This window comes from Pongo abelii, chromosome 13 (genome assembly GCF_028885655.2).
Source record: "Pongo abelii isolate AG06213 chromosome 13, NHGRI_mPonAbe1-v2.0_pri, whole genome shotgun sequence".
Lineage (NCBI taxonomy): Eukaryota > Metazoa > Chordata > Mammalia > Primates > Hominidae > Pongo > Pongo abelii.
Genome location: NC_071998.2, coordinates 20,671,828 through 20,698,004, shown reverse-complemented (window position 1 = coordinate 20,698,004; position 26,177 = coordinate 20,671,828). Strand labels below are relative to the sequence as shown.

General features: G+C 35.6%; 1 protein-coding gene and 1 long non-coding RNA gene across 8 annotated transcripts in view; both read left to right on the top strand.

The window, feature by feature from the left end:
• Window positions 1-17,516, top strand: part of LOC129047788 (uncharacterized) — a 32,119-nt gene extending 14,603 nt beyond the window's left edge. Inside the window, exon 2 of the long non-coding RNA XR_008509538.2 lies at window positions 1,305-17,516. This is a non-coding gene — a long non-coding RNA (uncharacterized LOC129047788). The remainder of the gene's footprint in view (window positions 1-1,304) is intronic.
• ZCCHC7 (zinc finger CCHC-type containing 7) overlaps window positions 1-26,177 on the top strand; it is a 239,722-nt gene that overhangs the window by 21,703 nt on the left and 191,842 nt on the right. The window lies entirely within an intron of this gene.

Sequence of the window (26,177 nt, the reverse complement as noted above, 5' to 3'; positions counted from 1 at the left end):
TTAAGTCCTTGAAGTGCAATGGCAATTTAGTTACTGTTAGAAGTCAAAAGTAGAGGTCTCTATTCCCAACATCTCCCCAAAATATTTTTTCATTAATATTCACAGGCTTTAAAATATAAAATTATTGTGATCAAAGCTACTTCTGTTTTACAGTTGTTTTGTGAGGCTGGTATACAATAACATTTAACTGAATTTTGTATTTGCTAAATTAACATAAAATAATAGAGAGATCCTTTTTACCATTAAAAAATTCTAATAATTTCCTAATCTATCAGGAAAAATGATGTTATGATATACTGTTAATAGGCTAAAAAAAACCTTGTAATGTTGATACATAGGGAAAAGAGTAATTTTGATAATTTATAATTTTAGATTTTTTTCCTTTGATTGTACCTCATGGTTGTGAGGTGTCTAAAATGCTCTTTCTGGATATCTGTTAAGGACTTTGGGAATTGGGGTAAGGGCAAGCCTTCTTTCTGTGTCTGTTAACTACAGGTTTTTTCTTGTGGATGTAGTGCTCTTGGAATATGAAACTGATTTATAGAATTTGTAATTACCAAGAAATAAGTAGCATCATTGAATTTTGTTTTCTTTATTTTTGCTATTATTTTCTAGTTACTGTGCTTCACGTTTTGATTTCTATCAAATGACTTCTCAAAAAGCAATTTCTTTTAAATCAGTGAGTTTCAAACTAAGAAGAAAATGTATCCTGATAGTCTAATTAGCTGTTGTTTGTCCATGCCAATTAAAATAATCTTTTGAATTTCTAGTCTTTGATTATAGTTATATAGGCTTCATGAGTTTGTAAAACTATTCCTCTTTTTAAAGTATTTTAAAAGGTGTATTGTAATTTTATAATTGATATTCATATGTAATTATTGAGAAACTTGAATAACCTAAAATGTATTTCTGGTATTCAGCACATCAAATCAAGGTATAACCTGTGATATAAAAGTGGTCCAACAGAAGTATACAGCTTTAAAAATAACAAGGAATTAATTCTGTTAGCATGTTTCACTAGCAAATATTCGTGGAAAATTTTATTAATTCTTAAAGCTCAGTGCCTGGGTTTTATTGTGCGTGGCCTTACTAGGAGAACACTGTAGATCCGAAATTGAAATTTATTAAGGAAAGAACAAACTAGTGAAGTGCTTTTATACTGTTAAAAAACTTCACAGACAATTGTCAGACAATTTTTTTTTTTAAAGGTCATGATTGCTTGATGCCTTTTCCAGTCTTTATTTGAAACTCTCGTTTTGTATGATTTCTTTTTTGTTCTTCCTCTTTCTTTTTTCTTTTGGCAGTGGGTGGAAGATTCTTTTAAAACTGAATGGCTAAACATGTATGGTAACTATTGAAGTATGATTGAAATACTTTTATTCATGATTTTTTTAGGCCAAAAAATGCTATGAAGGTAAGCCAATGATGGTAAAATTACACTGTGTTGTGTGGAAACTGTTTTAGCTTTAGCGTTTTCTGTTCAGAAAAGTAGGCTCTGAATTAGAGTTTTAAATTGGGATTTGTTTGTGAAATATTTTGTAATTCTCATATTGCTGATTGCCTTTATGTCTCGGTGTTCTAGTAGATAGTTCGTAGTTCCTGAAAAATAATATTCTGTGTATGAAAGAAAATAGGAGGTGAGAACAGAATGAGAATTGGGAAAGAAAACCCCCTACCCAAAATGCCGCCACCTAACAGGTGGAAATATCTATGCCATTACGGATTTTCAAAACATAGAGTGCTTGAACTCTTTTTTTCTAAGAGATTACTTCAAATTTGACAGATTTCACAAAATTTCGTTATGATAAAGATTAAAATTTTAACTCTTATTTTTATCCTAAATTTAAGCCCTTACAAATTAAGAAAAGAGTGCCTCGAGGCTAATTGCTAATGTTCAATTAAGTTATGTGTTCAGTGAAGTAATTTTTTGATTATGATATTTTGATTTTATTAATATGTAAACTAAAAATTATAAAAGGATTATGAGTACAGAAATTAAATTATGTGAAATTAATTTTGATATTTTGAGGCAGAGACAGTTTAGAATTAAAATATCCTTGGTGTGTAATAATTTTATTTCTTGTAAGGACATCTGTTGGCTTTCAGTATTCAGAAAATTTAGACTTTTTAATTTTAAATGTTGACGTAAATTAACTGGAGCCATACTTTCTTTAAATTGAAAGAACTTAAGGGAAATACATAAAATATGCTAGTGATTGGCTTACTTACATTTTCAGTGATTAGACTTTGTGAAATAAGAGTAAGGCCTAGCATTTTATTTTATTTTATTGAAGAAAATATACTTAATTTAAAAGTACTAATACAAGAATGAGAGAAATCTGGTCAAGTATAGTAAATCCATATCCATAATTATTTTCAATCACTAGTTAGAGAGGAAGGTGTGAATGCTAATATCTTCTTTGTTGAAAATCATAAGTTGTATTTTGAAAAGGGATGAAAGGGAACACGTAACTGCTTTCAGGCAGATTTATATCATCCTAACATCATATGTTATTTGTGGGTTCATGTCACAAAAGCTTGCAAAACTTCACAAAATAATTAAATGTATTTTAATTTAGTAAGCTTGCTGAAAACTCTTTTGTGATACATCTAGAAAAATTTATACATGATATTTTTCTTTTTTAAAGTTTAGTGATCCATCTTGGAACTTTGTCTGAATTTCAGTCTTGTTGATTTAGATAATATTCTTATTGTTTTATAAATTTCCTTTCAGTAATGTGTTACTGCCTTGATATGTTCTCACCTTTCCGGTTATATATGATCATCTATGACATTTTATCATCCAGGTGTTACTATTTTATTGTTCTTTCTTGTACTTTTGTTGTAAGGTACAGACTTCAAGTCTAAAGTAAGAGCTAGTGTATATTACAGTGTATATGACCATTTCTAATTTGACCTGTTACTGTAAAGAAGGCTAACAAGTGTGTATGCCTAGCCCACCCCTTCTGGAGCAGTTGAAAACAGGCCTCAGAAGACTCAAAGGAATTCTTTTAACTCCTAGCAGGGCCACGGGGTCAATGTCAGATTTAGTCATGCTGTTATTTTAGCCCAGTGGTCCAGAGAGATGACTGAAAAGTGAGTCTTTTATTTCTTTTTTTGTGTGGTTATTAACAGGATTAAATGTAAGCCATTGTGTACTTAGTACCAATTAGTTTCTCATCTGAGAGGTTCATTATGATTTTTTGTCAGCCTTCGTCTTGTAATATTTGTTTCTTTGTTTGATTAGTTAAGGGGCTGAATGGGCTAAAGGGAAGTTTTACAGCAGTACTTTTAAATTCATTAACAATTTTAATAGTCAACTTTTCAAATATGTAGACCTTGATTAAAAAAGGGACTGTTGAAAATTGGCAAAATTAAGTAAATTGTTTAAAATTTTCCTTTTCCTGTTGTATTTTTTTAATCTGAAAAACTGTCTTTATTATATCAAATAATACTTTTATGTTTCTAGAAGTCTACTTCAGATTCTTGTACATACTTCTTAAGATTGTATTTAGTTTGCTGTGAATATGTAATTATCGTTCAGGAGGGGCACATACCAAAAAGCTCCAAAATTAAAAAACCTTTTCAGTTTCTAGGATAGAAACATAGATTGAGCTATTAAAAGCAGAACATTAGAGTTCTAGGATAAAGATAGTTGTCAGGTGTAAACAAGCCTTAATTGAAAAGGAGGCAGCCTAAAAGTTGATTCTTTATGCTATTATAAATAAGTAAAAATGCAAACTTGTTTGAGTTCAGAAAATAGGAGCATACCCAACTTTTAAAATCACTTATTAGATTGGTAGTTGCTTTACATCCTTAACTGAAAAAAATTCTTATTAAAATCAGTGTTCAATTGAGTAATATTCCTCGTTTAATAGATTGAGATGCCTCAGTTAAATTTTGAACAAAAATTGTTCCTATAAATTGAATTGGAGATGCTGATCTGTTAAAAGCAAGGAATATAACCCAAAATTAAAATAGGAATTATTTTGCTAGTGGATAATTATCTTGGACAGTAGGTCTTATATCTTGTTGCTGAAGTGTGTGGAACACACATTTTCACATTCATTCATCTTTAAGTGAATATACCTGTAGGCTGATTCAGACTTGGTATTTTATTTATTTTAAACATTAGAAATGATAAATACGAATTTAAGCAAGTGCGATTACTATTTTAACTTATTCTTCAAGAGTTGCTTCATTTATCTCAGAGTTTTTGGTGTACCTTATTTACCTTATTTAGATTATATCATTGTATTAAGTCCTTTGCTTACTGCCATAGTTTTTTGGTACCTAGAATAATTTATTATGGAATTGAATATTAAAAATTTGATGATCCCAATAGTTATGAAGCTTACAGATTCTGTATGTAGGCTTTTTTCCTCCTTTGGTTTCAGGCATAATGAATGGATGGCCCTTGCTTTCTGATATTTGTGTATCCAATTTTCTGAGGAAACACTTTTCTACAAAGTCTGCCTGTTTGATTGTTTTACATTTTTCTTTCGTAATTTGAAAAGGACTTAGATCCTCCAAATGAAAAATGGCTGTCTTGGCCATGTGGTAAATTAGACCTGCTTTATTATTGTCTAATAATTAAGCCTCCCTTTACTTATCCCACCCCCGTTTTAAAAACTAAAAACGTGTGGTAGCTGTATTAGTTAGAACATTTTCAAGTAACAGGAAGTAATTCAGTGGTAACTTCCTCATGTGGTTTACTGTTTATCAAAAAGGAAAGTAGTTTCTTTTGAGAGAATAATGCAGTTTTTGCTACTCAACATTTTCTCAAGCTCTTTGGAAAATAAGAGAGAAGTCCTTAATGTGCTTGCAATATGATAAGGACAGATTTAAAAATTTTGTTTCTCTTCTCATTACTTGGTATTTGACTTCAGTGGAAGCTGAAAGAAGTAAATAGATGTTAAGTTGAAAATCTGCCTCAGTGTCAGATGCTCATATAATTTAAATAATTTAAAATTTGTGGATACTTATATTGATTGACCTTATATTTTAAAAACATAGGGAATAACATCAACTATTTGTATCTTCTCTCTTAACTTAAAGTTGAATTAATTAACTTTAGATATCTAATAGAGTAGGTCCAGAAATTAACATTCAAATAACAGTAGGAAGTATAGGTGAAGACCAGGCTATCCCAAAGATAATTCATTAGGACTTCTGTTTCTATATCATCTTTCATGTGATAGTAACTGTTGTAAACAATTGAATTATATATATCAATTTAATAAATAATTGCAATATTAAAAAGTCCCGATAATTGCTACCCAAACACTTCCAAATTATGCTACTTCAAAAACAGTTGAAGGGAAGTTTGGGAATATAATATAGTTTCATTTTAAGACCACTAGGATAATAGACATTGTAATGTAATGGAAAAACATTTTGTCCCATAAAAACCACTTTTATTTAATGCTTTGTTTTTCTGTCTAACCAGGTAAGACCTAGCAAATACAGAAAGAGAGAGAGAGAAAGCAAGCAAGCTGTTTTGAAAGTGTCTAATATTGGCTGATGTAGAGCTATAGGTGGTGGTATCTTATTATTCTATAAAATTAAAAATAAGAGTAGGGGGAAGAAAACAAATCCCAAGAAGATAAATGGAAGTTGAATGAAGAGTGAATAGAATAAAAATAGGGATCTATTATTTCAGTCAGTCTGCTAGTTAAATTTTATATTCAGAGCTTTAACATTTTGGGCTTTTAAATTTCCTGCAGTGCACATGACTTTCTTTCATAAAAGACATGTCAATCATATTAGGAATAAAAGTAATAGCTCATATAGTGCTTTTTATTAGCATCTAAGAAACCACTGGTATTTGAGTAAATTGTAAGTTAGAATTGATTTTTTAATAGCTTTTTAATGCACATCAAACATTTGTGGCTTTTGAATGCAAAAATACTTATCAACTAATTTTTATTAGCATTGCTTAAAAGAAAATCTACATTATAACATATTGGAGGTTGATTAAAAGGGAGTTTTTGTCTCCATTTTATAAAGATGCTCTATAAGAGCACTGATGATAATGATGTCTATTCCTGTATTTTCTGCTGACTTTTACCTGGTATCCTGTCAGTAATTGTTTTTTCATGTTGAGGAAGAAAAAAGAATCTATACTTGCCTCTGTCAGTATTATTGTTGTTTTAACTTTATAGATATATTGTAGGCATTGAATTGAAAGATTTGTAAACTTTTGGTTTTCTGTGATACTGATTGGGAACAAAGGCATAGATAATCAGAGACAGCAAATAATAGCCAAAAATATATATTTGATATGTATTCATTTAGCCAACAATAACTAGGGCCTTTTGTGAATCACTGTGCAAGATGTGCTGGTACGTACAAAGATGAATCAGGTGTAGACCCTGACCCCACGGATCCTATGGCTTAATAGAAGAGGTAAGAGGTGAGTGGCATAGTAGAGTCATGGGGTGCAGGAGAGGAAAGATACTGCTTTCATGAGAGGTAGAGGTGTGTGTCAGGGGAGATAGGATATATCATGTTTAGAGGAACAACAGACTTTTTAAATTCTATTTTGAATTAGGTTGGTTTTTCTTAGACTGAGTTCCTCATTCTCCTAGGGTCCATTTGTAGGGAAAGGTTTTTTAGTTCTTAAATTATTTCTTAAATTTGTATTTTTATTTTGATGTTAAAAAGTGATTGTACCTGTTACAAAGGTAACACTTTGCAGTGATAACTCATAGATGAAAGACATTTGTTGTAGGATGAGACTTCAGTTTCTTAAGTCAGTGTTTCTCATTGGGATTTTTGGACAGATATGATGTTCAAGAGAACTTTTTTTTTTAAAGGGGTTTATATATTTTCTAAGTTTGAGAAACAAAGGCTTAGGCTCATTTCATATTAGTTTGTACTGTCTAAACTACATTCTAATCAGTGGCAGAAAGTAGGTGGCCTAGAGATATAAGTAGCAAATTTTTTTCAGGAGGTAAGGCAATTCAGCAAGGTAGCTGAGAATTCACTGTCAGTTACCACTATTTAGGAGTTAAGTTGGTGGCAGTGCTGCTGAATGGGCACAGTTTGTTTGATTTTAAATGGTAATGAACTGTGAGTTTATTAAATAGAGGGTAAAAGTTCTAAATACATTCTGAACATAAACTAGACCTGTTAAAAGTGGTTTGTGTTACAACTTACTCTATAGTGTCCTATACAGTAGTCAAAGCTTTTGTGTAATTGATTACTTCTGGGGTCCCAATGTTAATTTCTGCTTATAGTTTTGTAATAGTTTAATTTCATTAAAGTTAATTAAACATAGATTATCTTGTACAGTATGGTATAGAATTTTGTTCCATAAATTGGGAGAAACTCATAAGGAATGAAGAAGTACTCTAATTTATAGTTCGGTGTTTCCAAAGAAATTTGGGCTTCACATTGGGTGAATTCATCATGATAGATTTAAGAATATCTGTATTGAATATCCCAAACATTGTACAGTTTTGGGGGAACATCATTGAATAATATTTTCCTTTCCCACTTATTTTTTTTTAGCAGAAAAAAATACCCCCCTGTCCCCAACAAACAAAACTGATCAAAGTAAGAATTAGATCATGGCTTTCAATTCTTACACATTTTTTGAAGTCTCTCCAGGCTTTTAAGATGAGGAATTCCTAGGAATTACTATTCTTACTGGGGAAAAAGACTATTTTGATTACAGAGAGAAAATTAGGGTGACATTTGCTCACATTATACATAGAATAGAATGATTCTAGTTCATCTGTAGATTCTTATTATAGTGTTTCGCATGTAATATATGCTACTTTAGGATAATATTTTATTACTGTTTGGGGTTCTTAATAGTTCATGTGTCAGCTTGCCTTTATATAAAAGTCTATGTAAGTTGCTTTGACAGACTTTAAATAAAAATGGGAAACACATAAATGCAGTGTTGCCATGTTCTCTTTTGTTTTGAGCAATTACAAGCATTTCTTATTTCCTGTGCACAGAAATTCCCTGAAAAATCAAGACGCTGCTAAAAGAGTCAAACTCTGAAAGAAATCCCAAAGATACATCACTGCTTGACACAAACATTTTTAAGAAGTCACTGATTATAATGAACACAGCCTTTAATGGCAGTTTTTCCTCTCCTTTTCACAAGAATGTGACAGAGTGTCATTAAGGTTTTAGAAATGAATGCTCCGAAGGAAAGGAGGATCACTAGGACTACAATGATGCTCAGTATGTGGCCATGGGATTCTCTGTTGGGCTCTTTTTAGGTTTTTAATCAGGTTGGAGAAGGGAGTTAGGAAAGGAATAGGAACAGACAAGAGCTTTAGGACACCTGTACACCACAGTATTTTACTTTCTCATTGATCTTCTAGATGTTGAATCTGTAAGGTTTAATATAGAAAGGCAAACAAGGTTCCAAATATTTTGAGGACCAGTAAACAAAATCAGCTCTAACTATATATATGTGGAAGCACATAATTTTTGCATTTAACTTAAACTGTTTGGATATATTAAATCTGAAATTTCATTTAAATAGTAATTCCAGTTTTGCTCTAAGGATATTGTTTTAACCCATTGTTCTTTTCTATGGTGACAGTAATTGCCCTTGATGTATTCTGCGGGTCAATCAGATTGTATCACAGAAGAGGGCACATAATAAATGTGAGCCAGAAACAGCTATGTCTCAGTACAGGGACAGAAAAGCACATTTTTGCATCACACATTAAAATAACACCCAGAAGGCATTGCATCACATATAAATGTAAATCTTTTCTAGTGGGGTGTAGCATGGAAAGAAGGGTTCAGCCAAAATGTCCTGTTAAGTTTTTTAACGATAACAAACACTATAAAGCTCATATTTAATGAGTAATAATTAATGTCTATGAAGTTTGTTTTATGAGTTTTTAAAATTACAGAATATTGTAATAAATAATGTAAAATATTACAAAATATGCTGTGCTTGAGAAGATATTTTTCCAGTTTAGAAAGTTACAGTTTTTCTGAGCAGGTGTTTTCTGTAAATCCCTGTAGCATTGGAATTTATAGAGATATGACTTTTCTATTTCTATGTTTTGTTTTGTTTTTTTGAGATGGAGTCTTGCTCTGTTGCCCTGGCTGGAGTGTAGTGGTGCCATCTCGGCTCACTGCAAGCTCCGCCTCCCGGGTTCACGCCATTCTCCTGCCTAAGCCTCCCGAGTAGCTGGGACTACAGGCGCCTGCCACCACGCCCGGCCATTTTTTTTGTATTTTTAGCAAAGATGGGGTTTCACCGTGTTAGCCAGGATAGTCTCCATCTCCTGACCCTCGTGATCCACCCGCCTCGGCCTCCCAAAGTGCTAGGATTACAGGCGTGAGCCACCGTGTCGGGCCAATTTATCTATTTCTTTTTTCCATTTGAAGTCAGAAAGAAATTGCTAGAATCCTTCAAGTCTTTCTCCGTGAGAGTAAACCTTTTCTCTATATAAAATGATCATTCTGTATACTTCATTTTACTTTGAGTTTTTTAAACATTAAAACTGACACTGGAAAGGGTAGCTTTTATTTTACTTTTTGACTTAGCTACTTAGGTTGTATGAACAATTATAAAATCATCTTCATATGTTAAATCTGTAACAAATTCTTTTCCTGGCTGGGTGTGGTGGCTTACGCCTGTAATTCCAGCACTTTGGGAGCCCGAGGCAGGTGGATCACCTGAGGTCAGGAGTTTGAGACCAGCCTGGCAAACATGGTGAAACCCTGTTTCTACTAAAAATACAAAAATTAGCCTGACATGGTGGTGCACACCTGTAATCCCAGCTACTTGGGAGCCTGGGGCAGGAGAATCACTTGAACCTGGGAGGCGGAGGTTGCAGTGAGCTGAGATTGTGCCACTGCACTCCAGCCTGGGCAACAGAGTGAGACTCCATCTCAAAAAAAAAAAAAAATCCTTTTTCTTCGACTCTAAGATGATGATGAGGCTTTTTTGAGCTCTGAATGTAAACTTAGATCCTGTGGGTTGTTTCTTAGTATACTTTCTGGTAGCTCAGTGCTACATTAGCAGTTCTTTATTTTGGCATTGTATTTCCTCACACAAAGTAAAAAGTCTCATAAATCTTCCTCCTTTTAAAAAAATAAATTGAGGCCAACAGTTTTCTAATCTGATCTGGCAACCTGGGCTTCAGTTAGGGCAGACTAACAGTAATGGTAGTATGTAGTAGAAAGAGATTGAAAGAATTTCTCTCCCTAGAATGCTGTAAAGAAAGATTTCCAAATAGCTATAGAAGATTAAATAACCTGCTTTGAATTAGGTAGGAAAATAAACCTGAACTTCCCCCTTTCTTCATTTGTGTTTTGTTTGCTCTTTGTTTTGTTTTTTTTATTTTAGAAAAATTGGTTTACAGAAAAATTGCAAAGATAGTACAGGGAGTTGTCATGTGCCCTGTATTCAGTTTTTCCCATTAGTAGCATCTTATATTAATTGGGTGCATTTGTCAAAATGAATGCATCAATATTAATAACTTATTAACTAAAGTCCATAAATTATTCAGATTTCTTTAGTTTTTACCTAATGTTCTTTTTCTTTTCTAGGATCCTGTTCAGGACACCACATTACACTTAGTTGTCGTGTCTCCTTAGGCTTCTCTTGGCTGTGGCAGTTTCTCAGACTTTCCTTTTTTTTGATGACCATGTCAGTTTTGAGGAATGTTAGGGTATTTTATAGAATGTCCCCAAATTGGGATTTGTTTGATGTTTTTATTATCATTAGACTGCATTTATGAGTTTTGGGAGGAAGACAGAAATAAAGTGCCGTTCTTATCACATCAAGTATAAAATGCTATCAGCATAATTTGTCATTGATGTTAGCCTTGATTACCTTGCTGAGGTAGTGTTTGTCTGGTTTCTCTACTGTGAAGGTATTCTTTTTTTCCCCCTTCTTCCCAAACAGTATTCTTTGGAAGGAAGTCACTGTACACAGCCCATACTTAAGGAAGAGAGTGTTATGCTCTACCTTCTTGAGGGTGAAATATCTATAAAAATTATTTGGAATTCTTCCTATGGGTGATTTGTCTGTTCTTGCCCATTCATTCATTCTTATTTGTATCAACTTGTGGATATTTACTTTACATTTTGGGTTATAATTTAATAGTACTTTATTGTGTTGCTTAAATTGTTCTAGCTTTGACCTTTGGGAGTGCTTTCAGTTGGCTCCTATGTTTCTTTAATATACTCCTATCTTTTTTCCTTAATTTTATTTTTAAAAATTTTATTTTTATTTACTATTGTTATTTATTTATTTATTTATTTATTTAGAGATGGAGTCTTGCTCTTTTGCCCAGGCTGGAGTGCACTGGTGCGATCTCGGTTCACTGCAACCTCCACCTCCCAGGTTCAAGCGATTCTCCTGCCTCAGCCTCCCAAGTAGCTGGGATCATAGGTGCCCGCCACCATGCCTGGCTAATTTTGGTATTTTTAGTAGACACAGGGTTTCACCATGTTGGCCAGGCTGGTCTCGAACTCCCGACCTCAGGTGATCCGCCAGCCTCGGCCTCCCAAAGTGCTGGGATTACAGGTGTGAGCCACCACAACCTGCCTGTTGTTATTATTTGTAGTTATTTTTTAGGGTCAGGATTCACTCTGTTTCCCAGGCTGGTCTCAAACTCCTAAGCTCAAGTGATTCTCCTGCCTCGGCCTCCCAAAATGTTGGGATTAAGGTATGAGCCACTGCACCTGGCCTTTCTTTTTTTTTTTTTTAAACATCAGATAGTAGAGCAATAATATTACTCATCAGCGTTTGTTTTCTTTTTTAAAGCACTTTGTTACTTCTTGGCACTGCAAGATGGTACCGCTCATCTTGTTTATTTCTTTCCCCAGACCTAGAATCAGCTATTTCTGAAAGGAGTCCTGGTTTCTTTAATTGGAGAATGATATTAGAAACCAAAATCTGGGTGCTCAGTGTTTGTCTTAATATAGTTTGACTCAATGGATTGAGTCAAATTATAGGTAATTTTTGTTTGCTTTTGGAGACAAGGTCTTGCTCTGTCATCCAGGCTAGAGTGCAGTGGTACAATCACGGTTCATTGCAGCCTCAACCTTCAAGTTCTAAGTGATCCTCACACCTCAGTCTCCCAAGTAGATGAGACCACAGGCATGCACCACAATGCCCAACTAATTTTTTGATTTTTTGTAGAGATGAGGTCTCACTCTGTTGCCCAGGCTGGTCTAGAACTCCTGGCCTCAAGTGTCCTCCCGCCTCAGCCTCCCAAAGTAGCTGGAATTACAGGATGAGCCACTGCACCTGGCTCTTTGGGGATCTTGATTACTCTTGAGAGTGGAGGGATGTCAACTCTTCTTTCCTTCTTTGTTACCTGTAATGAAAATAACAGTGCTTACCTTGGGGTTTGTGAGTATGAAATGAAATAGTGCATGTGATGAACTTAACACCATCTTGCATTGACTGTATTATTGCTAACCCATTTTGAGAGATGAACTGTTTGAATATCAAGGTGTCATGTAGGCAAGAATATTGTATAAATATAAGCTTGTTTAGAATTCTGTGTCATTAATTGCATTTACTCTATCAGTTAATTAGAGATTCTTTTTTGTTGGCTTTTTTTGAGACAGTGTCACTTTGTCACCTAGGCTGGAGTTCAGGGGTGCCATCACAACACAGCTCACTATAGCCCCGACCTCCTGGGCTTAAGCAATCCTCTCACCTTAATCCCCCAAGAGGCTGAGACTAAGGGTGCACACCACCATGCCTGGGTGATTTTTCTGTTTTTTTTTTTTAATAGGGACGAGGTTTTGCCATGTTGCCCAGGCTTGTCTTGAACTCCTAGGCTCAAGCCATCCATCGCCTCTGCCTCGCCAATGCTGGGATTACAGATGTGAGCCACTGCACCTGGTCGTTAATTAGAGAGTCCTGATCTCAGTTGGACTGTTTAAAAGTGAAAGTGAATGATGATAATATTTAGTAAAATCATCTTAATGCATTTTGACTTCTGTTTAACTTCTTCAGATTTTTATTAAAGTATAGAGAATTTAGATTTTTTAGAAAATCAGTGCAATATGTTTGGATTTTGGAAAACATGAAATTTACATAATTTGAAGACAAAATCTCATTGCATTTAATATTGTTTCCACGTTTGTGGGTGTTCTGGCTTCACTGGTTATTGGAAGACATTTAAAGTGGCGGGCGGGGTGTAGTGGCTCACGCCTGTAATCCCAGCACTTTGGGAGGCCAAGGCGGGTGGATCATGAGGTCAGGAGATCGAGACCATCCTGGCTAACACAGTGAAACCCTGTCTCTACTAAAAATACAAAAAAATTAGCCAGGCGTGGTGGCGGGCGCATGTAGTCCCAGCTACTCAGGAGGCTGAGGCAGGAGAATGGTGTGAACCCGGGAGGCAGAGGTTTCAGTGAGCCGCCACTGCACTCCAGCCTGGTGACAGAGCGAGACTCCATCTCAAAAAAAAAAAAAAGATGGCAATTAAGATGACATTTAAATAATTCACTTAGTAATAACCAAGTCAACCAAATTGATATTATTAATATGTAGTAGTTGTGCTTTTAATATTACATTTGATAATAATGTTTTATTATAAAATGTATTCTAGTAAATGGTTTTGAATTCTAATTCTTTCTTTAAAATAATTCTTTCATATAAATACTTTTACATTTAAGTTCAGTGATTAGATATCTCATGCTATTGACTAAGAACATTCAATCTTTGTAAACTGGCCATTGGTGTTCTGAGCAGTTGAATCTTACAGAGTTCTTTAATTTTGAAAGTTTCTTGTCCTCAGATAATAGCCTTGTAAATGTCTCCAAATTTCAGAGTCCTATTCATCTTACCTAAAATACACTAAGCCTTTGTTCTCTTTAAGTAGTACAGATATCTTCGCAGCCGATAATGGTTAAGGGTGTGAGTACAAGGAACATTCTGTTTTGGCCCTCTCTGTTGTGCATCGTAGATGCCTCATCAGTTCATAAATATTTATTGAGTGTTTTTCTTGTTAAGCGCTAGATAAACCTACAAAGGTAAATAAGACTAGAGTTCCTGACCTGTCAAGGATATCACCACCTGGTCTACCATCCATCTGTAGCAAAGTGACCCCAGCGTTCCTATGCTTACACTCTCCTTTTTGGCAGTTTGGCCATGTTAGTTCATGTGTGTTAGCTGTTATTTTTTATTTTTGCTTTTGCTAAAAATCTCAGTAAGCTAAACATTGGGATCAGATAGATTTCATTCTTAGATTTCTTGATAGATTTCTTTGGTTTAAGTTGTGGTTTGACTTTGTTTCCCTTTTTCGTTAGTAAGGCCACATTTTTGTGAACATTTATTTGAATTAAATTTCTGTTTTCTTTGATTTAAGCCATTTTCATGAATTTTCTCCAGATGCATGATTTGACATTAGCTATCACATTTTTTTTTAATGGCCATTATGGTTTAATATGTTGCTATTAAAAGGTTGTTTAAGCTGTTTTTCAGCTTGTCTCATGATCTATGTGTAAGCTCCCAAAGGGAGAGATCATATTTTATCTTTCCCCGTAAACCTCACAGTATATAATAGAGTGCCCTGTATATAGCGGTTGTCAGTAAATGTTTGACTGGATTCTCTGAATGGAGTAAAACAATTTTTAAATTCTTTTCATAGCAGGATAGCCCAAATGACTATAAAAGAGGTCAAAAATTCTTTGTATAAATGTTTTTGACTTTTGGCTGAAACTATTAAATTCCTTATAAAATAAATCATTGTTAAAAAGATGCCCACATTTATGTTATAAGTCAAACTCTGTTATTCTGGTAACTGAAAGTTTGTGAGCTTTTTAGATGGTTAATGGGAATGTTCAGATAGATATGACTTTGTCATCTGTTGTCTCTGCATTTGTTAAAATAGTAATGCTATCACTTTCTTCAGCCTCTAAGTTAGTTGATATTTATTTACCCTTGTTACCAATGTTCTTATGTTAAAACATTCATTCATTTAATATTAACACCTTATTGTAGCTAGGTATTTTAATAAGTAAATTAACTTCCTGATGCAAGGAGTTGGTAGCATAGGACAGTGTAGTGTTTCACAAATATAACTTGTTGATCCTGTAAGGTCAAAACTATTTTCATCATAGTAAGATGTGGTTTTCTGTTATCATTGTTTTGGTGTTTGCACTGATAATGTGGAAGCAAACACCAAAACAATGAAAACAGAAAACCGCATGATGGGTAAAACTGCTGATGCCTCAGCATGAATCAGTGCTGTGACACCAGTCTGTACTGGTAGTCATTGTATTCTTCACCATCACAAACTTAGTTGGAAAAAAAAAAAAGGCGGCCAGGTGCTATGGCTCAGACCTGTAGTGCCAGCATGTGGGAAGATAAGGAGGGAGGATGACTTGAGCCCAGGCCTTTGAAACTAGCCTGGGCAACATAATGAGACCCTGTCTCTAAAAAAAGAAAATGATCCAGGTGTGGTGCTTGCCTGTAGTCCCAGCTACTTGGGAAACTGAGGCAGGCAGATCCCTTGAGCCCAGGAGGTCAAGGCTGTAGTGAGCCATGATTGTGCCACTGCACTGCAGCCTGGGTGACAGAGTGAGACCTTCTCTCAAAAAAAAGAAGTTAACCTACAGAATTTATAACCCACATATCTGATAGGTGACTAATATCTAAAATGTATAAGGAACTCATAATACATATCTGTAGCAAACCAAGTAACCCAATTAAAAAATGGGGTAACGGACCTGAACAGACATTTTCCCAAAGGCATACAAATGGCTAACAGATATGTGAAAAGGTGCTCAATATCACTTTTCAGGGAAATGCAAATCAAAACCACAATGAGGTATCACCTCACACCTGTTGTTAGAATGGCTATTATCAAAAAGTAAAATGATAACAAATAGTGGTGAAGATGTGGAGATTGGGAACCTGTGTACACTGTTGGTGGGATTGCAAATTGCTATAGCTGTTACGGGAAACAGTATGGAGGTTTCTCAAAAAAACTAAAACTAGAACTACCGTCTGATCCAGCAGTTCTGCTTCTGCCTGTATATTTAAAGGAAATGAAACTGCTGTCTTGAAGAGATATTTGCACTGCCATGTTACATTAGAGTATATACAGCATATACTTGGTAAGGATGTACTTCAACTGGTTGAAGCAGAAGTGAATGGGTGAACTTGAGAGTGGCCTGCCACTCTTGATTATTTAATATCCTGTAGCATCAATATGTTTTATAAAACAAATTGAGAGCATTAGTCATTTTTAGTCAGTGGGTTATGTAGAGATTTGTTAAGAGAGCATTTATTGTGACAGTTTGAGTCTGTACAACATCCTTGGTTAGAAACCAATTAAAATGCCTCAAGGAATGGATACGTATGTAGTTAATTCTTCCCTTTCTAGATCCCAAATGTTTAAGGGTATTATATAGACCCAAGGAAGTTGTTTGGTTTTAAGCACTTAGCCCCATGTTGAACAACGACTGTAGGCAGACGGAGTTGATGAGTGAAGCAAAAGGAGGAAAAGCAAAAGTCAAAAATGGATTTTGATTATGGGTAGTGATCAAGGAATGGACAATGTGGGAACAGTGTGTAAGGAGTATCTGGAGGGAACATTAAGGGGAGTAATTGTGTCAGACAAGTTTGAGAGAGTCATTTATATGACATTTCCCCCTTGAGATTTTCCCTTTTATCTTGAATTTTGTATTACTGAAGATAATAAATGCATATATTTAGCTAATGTGGAACAAGTGTTTTCTCTAGTGGATGGACTTTTTTTTTTTAACAAAGATGTGTATTATATATAAAATTAATGTGGTAACCTTTTCATTTTATTCTCCTTAGAATCCATCAGTAGAAGAATTATTTTGTACACTATGTGTGAAAGATCAAAGAATATGGGGCAGCCACCAGTTGTTTACAACCTGGTTTGCAAGTGGCATAAAAAAATATTAGTTTGTCTGCTGAATAAAATTAAACTTATTTTTCTTTCTGTAGCATATTAATTGTATTATAGTATGCCACAGCCACTTTCAGTGCAATCCTCCTAGTCTTGGAACAGCAGCCAATTCCAGGAATTAAGAGAATTAGGTTACTTTGCCTAGTGGCACAAAAAATACCCAAGGTATTAAATCATTGGCTTGTCTGTTTGGGGCACAATCAGAAATAAAGTTTAGAGATAAAAGTTGATTTGCATGCTGTTCACGTTTGTTCATACTTTAACAGGTATGTTTTTCTATTTCTCTCTGATTTATATAATCCTTTTGAAACAGATTTTCAGTTGCTGTTAGGTCCAGAGGAACAGAATGTTAATAAAATTTTAGGATAAAGACTAAATTCAGAATTCAACTACAGTAACTTGATGCTACTGGCTGTGACAACATTTTAATCTATCTTTAGAATATTTAAGCAAATATTAAAATATGTGGTTACCTAACATGGCTATGTATTAAAATATAAATGTTATATTACCCTGTAACATTTTAAATGATTTATTAATCTATTATGTAAAGTAATATAAGAGGCCAGTTTAGTGGTAGAAATGTTAATTTTATTTTAACTTTAGTATTCAAAACAAAGATGTTATTTTTGAACTCAAAGTGGTAGAAGCAGAGAGGAGGTGACAAACTGAGAACCTTTTGATTTTGTTGGGGTGAAACTTGGTCTGCTGTTACAGCTGACATTACTGTATCTCAATGATTTTTGAGATTTTGGGAAAATTGTTTTAATGTTTCACTCTCAAGTGCTGAAGATACTCCAGAAATCTTTACCTTTCTGTTCCTATAACCTTTGCTCTTCCATTTTGAAGCTACAAGAGTGTAGGATATTTTCAGCTTTCTAGAATTCCTGTAGAACCTCTGTATTCTAAAATCTCCCAGGATTAAGGAGGAGAAAAATAAGCAGAAAGACATCAGAAAAACTAATCAGTCATTAGGTTCTCTGGCAAGTGAAAAATGGAATAAAGATAAAGAATGTAGTGGTTAACCAAGAGTAACCTGTTTATAACATAGACTAGGCTCAAAACTTGAACTTGAAACTTAACACAAAAAATTAAACTATCTTTGTAAACATAAGAGATTCCCTTAAACATTAAACATTAGGACCTTCTATGGTGTCACCTTATTCAAACTACCACTGTGTTACCTCTTTTTGACTCTTAAGGCTGCCAGACACCCTACTTGAAGGATCCTGTTGGAACCTGTGGAAATAATACTTACAAGAACGTTGCAGCTAAGCTGGTCTGGGTGCAGTGGTGTTTACAACTAATGGATCACAACCAGTCACGGATTTCTTTGTTCCATCTCCACTCCCACTTCTTCACTTGACTAGCCTTAAAAAGGCTCATGCCTGTAATCCCAGCACTAAGGGAGGCTCAGACAGAAGGATCATTTGAGCCCAGGAATTTGAGATCAGCCCAGGCAACATAGCGAGACTTCATCTCTACTAAAAATAAAATAAAATAAAATAATTAGCCGGGCGTGGTGGGGTGTGCCTGTATTCCCAGCTACTTGGGAGGCTGAGGCAGGAGAGTCACTTGAGTAATAATGGGGTCTCAGGCTGCAGTAAGCTAGGATTGCGCCATGGCACTCAAGCGTGGGCAACAGAGTGAGACCCTGTCTCAAAAATAATAATGTTGCAGCTAAAAGGTCCTAAAGGATTATGTGGGCCAGAATATCCCAAATCTAGTTGTATGTCAAATTTAACATGGGCTGGGGGCAGTGGCTCACGCCTATAATCCCAGCACTTTGGGAGGCGAGGCAGGTGGATCACTTGAGGTCAGGAGTTCAAGACCAGCCCAGCCAATGTGCTGAAACCCCATCTCTACTCAAAATACAAAAATTAGCCAGGCATGGTGGCTGGTGCCGATAATCCCAACTACTTGGGAGGCTGAGGAAGGAGAATTGCTTGAACCTGGGAGGCTGAGGTTGCAGTGAGCCGAGATTGTGGCATTGCACTCTATCCTGGGCGACGAGCAAAACTCCATCTCAAAAAAAATAAAAAAAACTGTATGTTCTTAATCTCTACTACAGATGTATGCAGGTGGGGCTCAATAATTTCTTTTTTTTTAGACGGAGTCTTGGCTCTGTTGCCCAGGCTGGAGTACAGTGGCACGATCTCAGCTCACTGTACCCTCCACCTCCCGGGTTCAAGCAGTTCTCTTATCTCAGCCTCCCGAGTAGCTGGGATTACAGGCATAGGCCGCCACACCTGGCTAATTTTTGTATTTTTAGTAGAGACATGGTTTCATTATGTTGGCCAGACTGGTCTTAAACTCCTGACCTCAAGTGATCCACCTGCCTCGCCTTCCAAAGTGCTGGGATTACAGGCATGAACCACCATGCATGGCCAGGGAATCTATATCTTAACAAATCTGTGTTAAAATATAAGTGGCAGCCGGGCGCAGTGGCTCACACCTGTAATCCCAGCACTTTGGGAGGTCGAGGCGGGCAGATCACGAGGTCAGGAGATCGAGACCATCCTGGCTAACATGGTGAAACCCCGTCTCTACTAAAAATACAAAAAAATTAGCCAGGCCTGGTGGCAGGCTCCTGTAGTCCCAGCTACTCGGGAGGCTGAGGCAGGAGAATGGCGTGAACCTGGCAGGCGGAGCTTGCAGTGAGCCGAGATGGCGTCACTGCACTCCAGCCTGAGCGACAGAGCAAGACTCTGTCTCAAAAAAAAAGAAAAAAAAGTGGCACAGATCAATTATAAATCACTGCTTCAAGGCCAGTGCTCTCACTTTGTACATTAATAATCTCAGGCCCGAATAAGATAAGTGATATGTCAACGTATGTCACTTTGGTTTTCTTTACATGGCAGCTACAGTGTACGGAATATTATAAGCTCAGATCGTCATAGCTACATAACTCCTTTAGTTGGTAGACCATGCGTAAATGCCCATTAAGAGCTAGCAGTTCTGCATTTGACTCTTGAAGTCCCTGGCATGGCAGACAACACTTCTTGAGCTGTAACAGGTGGACGTTAAATCCATGACAGGAGGTAGAGACGGCCAGATTACTTGAGCCCAAGAGTTTGAGACCAGCCTAGGCAACATGGTGAGACCTCATCTCTACTGAAAAAGGAGGATAATCCAACTATCTCCTACTTCACATTAATATCCTTTTAATGAGCATGGTCAGATACTTTGGAAAGTTGTGGAGATAACTTTAGAAACTAGATCTGAATAAAAACCTATGTGTAAACGATCATATAGATGGCTGTTAGCAAAGTGGTACTTTTGTAAACAACTTTATAGTTGACATACTATAGTATATACTACATATATACTTATGTGTATACTACATATATACTTATATGTATATGTATATACTACATATATACTTATATGTATATGTATATACTACATATATACTTATATGTATATGTATATACTACATATATACTTATATGTATATGTATATACTACATATATACTTATATGTATATGTATATACTACATATATACTTATATGTATATGTATATACTACATATATACTTATATGTATATGTATATACTACATATATACTTATATGTATATGTATATACTACATATATACTTATATGTATATGTATATACTACATATATACTTATATGTATGTACTACATAGAATACATAGAATTATACATAATATACTATAGTATGTCAACTATAGTATAGTATATTTGACACGTTTAAAATGTACAGTTTCATAGATTTTAAGATACGTATATACATAGGAAGCCATCATCACAATCAAGATAGTGAACATAACCTAAATCTCCAAAAGTCCCTCATGTTCCTTTGTAATCTTGTCTCCTGCCCCTTCATACCGTCCATCCCCAGGGAACCATTGCCTTCTGTCATGAGAGATTAGTTTTGCACTTTCTAAAATTTTGGATAAGTGGAATCATACAGTAGGGACCCTTCGGGAGTGGAGGAGGGCTGGCTTATTTCAGTCAGCATACTTGAGATTCATCCATAAAGTAGCAAGTTATCAATACTTTTTATTATATATTGATTGTGGTTATCCCACAGTTTATCCATTCACTTATTGATGGACATTTGAATTCCAGTTTTTAGAAATTACAAAGGTGCTAAGAACATTTTAGTACAACTTTTGGTATGGATAGATGCTTTCTTCTTGAGTAAATACCTCGGAGTGGAATGGCTGAATTGTAATGGATATGTGTGTTTATCTTTCGAAGGAAACAACAGTTCCAGGCCAGGTGCGATGGCTCATGCCTGTAATCTCAACACTTTGGGAGGCTGAGGTGGTTGGACCACCTGAGGTCAGGAGTTCAAGACCAGCCTGGCCAACATGGCAAAACTCTTGTCTCTACTAAAAAATACAGGCCGGGTACTGTGGCTCATGCCTATAATGCCAGTACTTTGGGAGGCTGGGGCAGGCAGATCACGAGGTCAAGAGATTGAGACCATCCTGGCCAACATGGTGAAACCTCGTCTCTACTAAAAATACAAAAATTAGCCAGGTGTGGTGGCGCGTACCTGTAGTCCCTGCCACTCGGGAGGCTGAGGCAGGAGAATCACTTGAACCCGGGAGGTGGAGGTTGCTGTGAGCCGAGATCGCACCACTGCAGTTCATCCTGGCAACAGAGTGAGACTCCGTCTCAAAAAAAAAAAAAAAAAAAGTACAAAAAGTATTTTTACGTGTGGTGGCATGTGCCTATAATCCCAGCTACTTGGGAGGCTGAGGCACAAGAGTTGCTTGAACCTAGGAGGCGGAGGTTGCAGTGAGCCAAGATCACGCCACTGCACCCTGTCCTGGGTGACAGCAAGACTCCATCTCAAAAAAAAGAAAAAAAAATAACAGTTTTCTAAAGAGTTTTTGCCTTCTTATGTTTGCACTCATACTGCAGCAGATGAGATTTTAAGTTCCTCCAAATCCTTGCTAACGCTACGAACAGTCTTGATAATTTTGTCGTTCTGATATTTGTGCAGTGGGTGCACATTGTGATTAAGGACTAATGATGTTGAGCATCTTTTCATGTGTTTATTTGCAAACTGTCCGGTCTTTGCCTTGGCTTTGTATTCACTTAATAGTGTCTTTTGGAGAGCAAAAGTTATTAATTTTGAAGCCCGGTGTGTCAGTTTGTTCTTTAATGGATCATACTTTTGGGGTTGAATCTCAAAAATCTTTGCCTAACTAAAGGTCATAGATAATTTCTGTATGTTCTGTTATAGAAATCTTACAGTTTTAGGCTTAATATTTAGGTTTTTGCTTCATTTTGAGTTAATTTTTATATGATGTGAGGTGTAAATCAGAGTCCTTTATTTTTATATGTGGATATCTAACTTCTAGCACCATTTGTTGAACAATTATCCTTTCTCTATTGAATTATTTTTGCAATGTTGTTGAAAATCAATTGTCTGTTGTATTCTGTTTATCTATTTGTCTTTCATGATGCCTATACTATACTCTGTTGATTCTGTAGCTTTATAATTAGTATTGAAATTAGGTAGTGTTAATCCTCCAACTTTTTTTTTCAAAGTTGTTTTGGTTATTTTAGGTCCTTTGCATTTCTTTTTCTTTCTTTTTTTGAAACAGGGTCTTCTTCTGGCCGGGCACGGTAGCTCACGCCTGTAATCCCAACACTTTGGGAGGCCAAAGTGGGCAGATCACTTGAGGTCAGGAGTTCGAGACCAGCCTGGCCAAAATGGCAAAACCCCATCTCTCTACTAAAAATACAAAAATTAGCCAGGCATGATACTGTGCGCCTGTAATCCCAGCTCTTTGGGAGGCTGAGGCACAAGAATCACTTGAACCCAGGAGGCAGAAGTTGCAGTGAGCCGAGATCACACCACTGCACTCCAGCCTGGGTGACGGAATGAGACTCTGTCTTAGGTAGGTAGGTAGGTAGGTAGGTAGATAGATAAGATAGACAGACAGACAGACAGACAAGATAGATAGATAGACTCTGTCTCGGAAGGAAGGAAGGGAGGGAGGGAAAGGAGAGAAAGAAAAGAAAAGAGAGAAAGAGAAGAGAAAGAAAAGAAAGAAGAAAAGAAACAGGGTCTCCCTCTGTTGCCTAGGCTGGAGTACATTGGCATGATCATGGCTTACTGCAGCCTTGACCTGGGCTTACTTGATTCTCTTACCTCAGACTCTTGTGTAGGTCAAACTATAGGCATTCACCATCACACCTAAGTTTTTTTTAGGTATTTATTCACTCTGTGGTCCAGGCTGGTCTCAAACTCTTGGGTTCAAGAGATCTACTTGCCTTGGCCTTCCAAAGTGTTGACATTACAGTCATGAGCCACTGCACCCAGATGCATTTCTGTATAGATTTTAAGTGTAGTCAGTTTCTTCCAGAAAGTGTGGTGGGGGATGAATTGGGATTGTGCTCAATCTGTATATCCATTGAGAATTGACATATTAAAAATATTTAGTATTCCAAATCATGAACATGGTATATCTGTCTATTTAGGTCTTCTTTTATTTCTGTCAACAATATAACTTTAGTTTATAAATCTTCTGTCAAATTTATCCCTGAGTGTTTTATATTTTTTGATGCTATTGTGAAATGATACCAGTTTAAAATTACAGTTTCCAATATTACTGGTATATATTGATCTTGATTCCTATAACTTTGCTGAAATCACTTACTAGTTCCAGAATTTTTTTCTTTTTTGGTAGATTCTTTTGGATTTTTAAGTTGTGGAACTTATTACCTGGGAATAAAAAAGGCAGTTTTACTTCTTTCCAATGCAGATGACTTTTTTGTTTTTTTTTCTTGCCATATTGGATGGAAGGGAACCTTAAGTATAGGGTGGGAGTGAACATCCTTGTCTTGTTCCTGTTTTTGAGGGAAAGTATAGAGTCTTTCATTATCATGTAAATATTAGCTGTAGGTTTTTTGTAGATACCCTTTATTGGTTTGAGGAAATTTTCTTTGGTTTGCTGTTTTTATCAGGAGTAGATGTTGGATTTTGTCAAATGCTTTTTGTGTCTGATCGAGATAATCACACAATTTTAATATAGTGAATTACATGATTTGAATTTTCAAATATTAAAGTGGTCTTGTATTTCTGGGTTAAATCACACTGTGGTCATGCAATATTATTTTTTTAACCCTTTTCGCATTTAGAAAAAAAGCTGTAGCTTGCTGCCAGTTCTCATGTAATTTCACATAAACGCACTCTTTGAGGCTGAAGCAAATCTGATTTTCAGTGTGAAAATAAAATATAAAAACTGTTCTTGGAGTTATTTCTAAACAGAACTAACATCAGAATCATCTGACTCATCAGAATCATCTATTTTGGAAAATTCAGATTCATCAAATGAGTCTTCGGCCAACTGTTTGAGAACAATGTTAACATCACCTTTAGGAATGTTATGTGGATGAGTTTATAATTACAAATTTAATTTTTTAAATAGACATAGCTAATCAGGCTATCAGTTTCTTCTTCAGAAAGCTTTAGTGGTTCATGTGTTTGGAGGACTTAAGAAAAATGTCATCTAAGTTGCTGATTTTATTGGCACAAAGCGGTTTATAATATTCCCTCAGTTATGTGTAGAATCTCAGCTGGGTGGGGTGGCTCACGCCTGTAATCCCAGCACTTTGGGAGGCCGAGGCGGGCGGATCACGAGGTCAGGAGTTCAAGACCAGCCTGGCCAGCATGGTGAAACCCTGTCTCTACTAAAAATACAAAAAATTAGCCAGGCATGGTGGTGCGCACCTGTAGTCCCAGGTACTCGGGAGGCTGAGGCAGGAGAATTGCTTGAACCTGGCAGGCAGAGGTTGCAGTGAGCCGAGATCGCGCCACTGCACTCCAGCCTGGGTGACAGAGCAAGACTCCATCTCAAAAACTGATAATAATATGTGTAGAATCTCTAGTGATACCACTTTTCTCATTTTTTTTCCTGATATGTCTGTCTTGAGATTAGTAAATTTTAATGACTTTCTCAAGGAACCAACTTTTGGTTTCACTGACTTTTCTCTATTTTTTTTTTTTAACTTTTTAAACTTTTTTTATTTTTAACTTTTTAAAAATTACATTCTTTTTAATGTTGACAGTGGATTTTATTTGCTCTTATTTTTCTGTTTTCTTAAGGTGGAAGCTCAGGTTGTTGATTTGAGATCATTCTTTTAGTGCTATCAATTTCCCACTAAGTACTTCTTTAGGGCATCCCACAAATTTTGCTATGTTGTATCTTTATTTTCTCTTTGTTCAAAATACATTCTGATTTCCTTTGTGATTTATCCTTTGACCCAGGGGTTATTTAGAAGTGTGTTATTTAATTTCTGTACGTAATTTGGGATTGTCCAGAGATCTTTCTGTGGTTAATTTCTAATTTAATGTATTGCGTTCAAATAAAATACTGTGTAAAACTTCAGTCCTTTTAAGTTTGTTGAAATGTATTTTATAGCCCAGAATATGGCTCTCTTGATAAATATCCTCCATAAGAATGCCATTTAAAGGTCAGATTTTAGAAAACTTCAAAAAATGTCTTTTAGTTTTTTGGCCCTCTTTCCTTTGGAGATTGGAATTATATGTATACTAGGCTGCTTGAAGTTGTCTCACATATCAGTGATGCTTTTTATGGGTTATTTTTTATTTTTTTCTCTCTGTGTTTTATTATAGATAGTTCCTTGTTGCTTTGTCTTCTAGGTCATTTTTTCTTCTGCAGTGTCTATTCTGTCCAATGTGTTTTTAATTCCAGATATTGTAGCTTTCCTTTTTTTTTTTTCTTTTTTCCTTTTAGAGATGGGATCTTCCTTTGTTTCTAGGCTGGTCTTGAACTCCTGGCCTCAGCTTCCCTATGTGCTGGGATTATAGGCATGAGCCACCATGCCTGGCCAAATATTGTAACTTTCATCTCTAAAGTTTTATTTTGGTCTTTCTAATATCTTCCATGTCTGTACTATTTGAATGTAAGGAATATAGTTGTAACAATGGTTTTAATGTTCTTGTCCCCTAATTTTAACATCTTTTTCAAGTCTAGGTTAGTATTAATTGATTTTTCTCCTTATAATGAGTCATATTTTCCTGCTTTTTTGCATGCCTTGGAATCTTTGATTAGAAGCCAGACATTAATTTTAACTTGTTTTGTGCTGGTTATTTTTATATTCCTACTAATATTATTGACCTTTGTTCTAGGATAAAATTAAATTACCAAGAAATGGCTTAATCCTTTTGCGCCTTGCTTTTAAGATTTGCTAGGTGGAGACAAGAATGTTTGGGGCTAACTAATCCCACTACTGAGACACAACCCTTCTTACTGCTCTATGC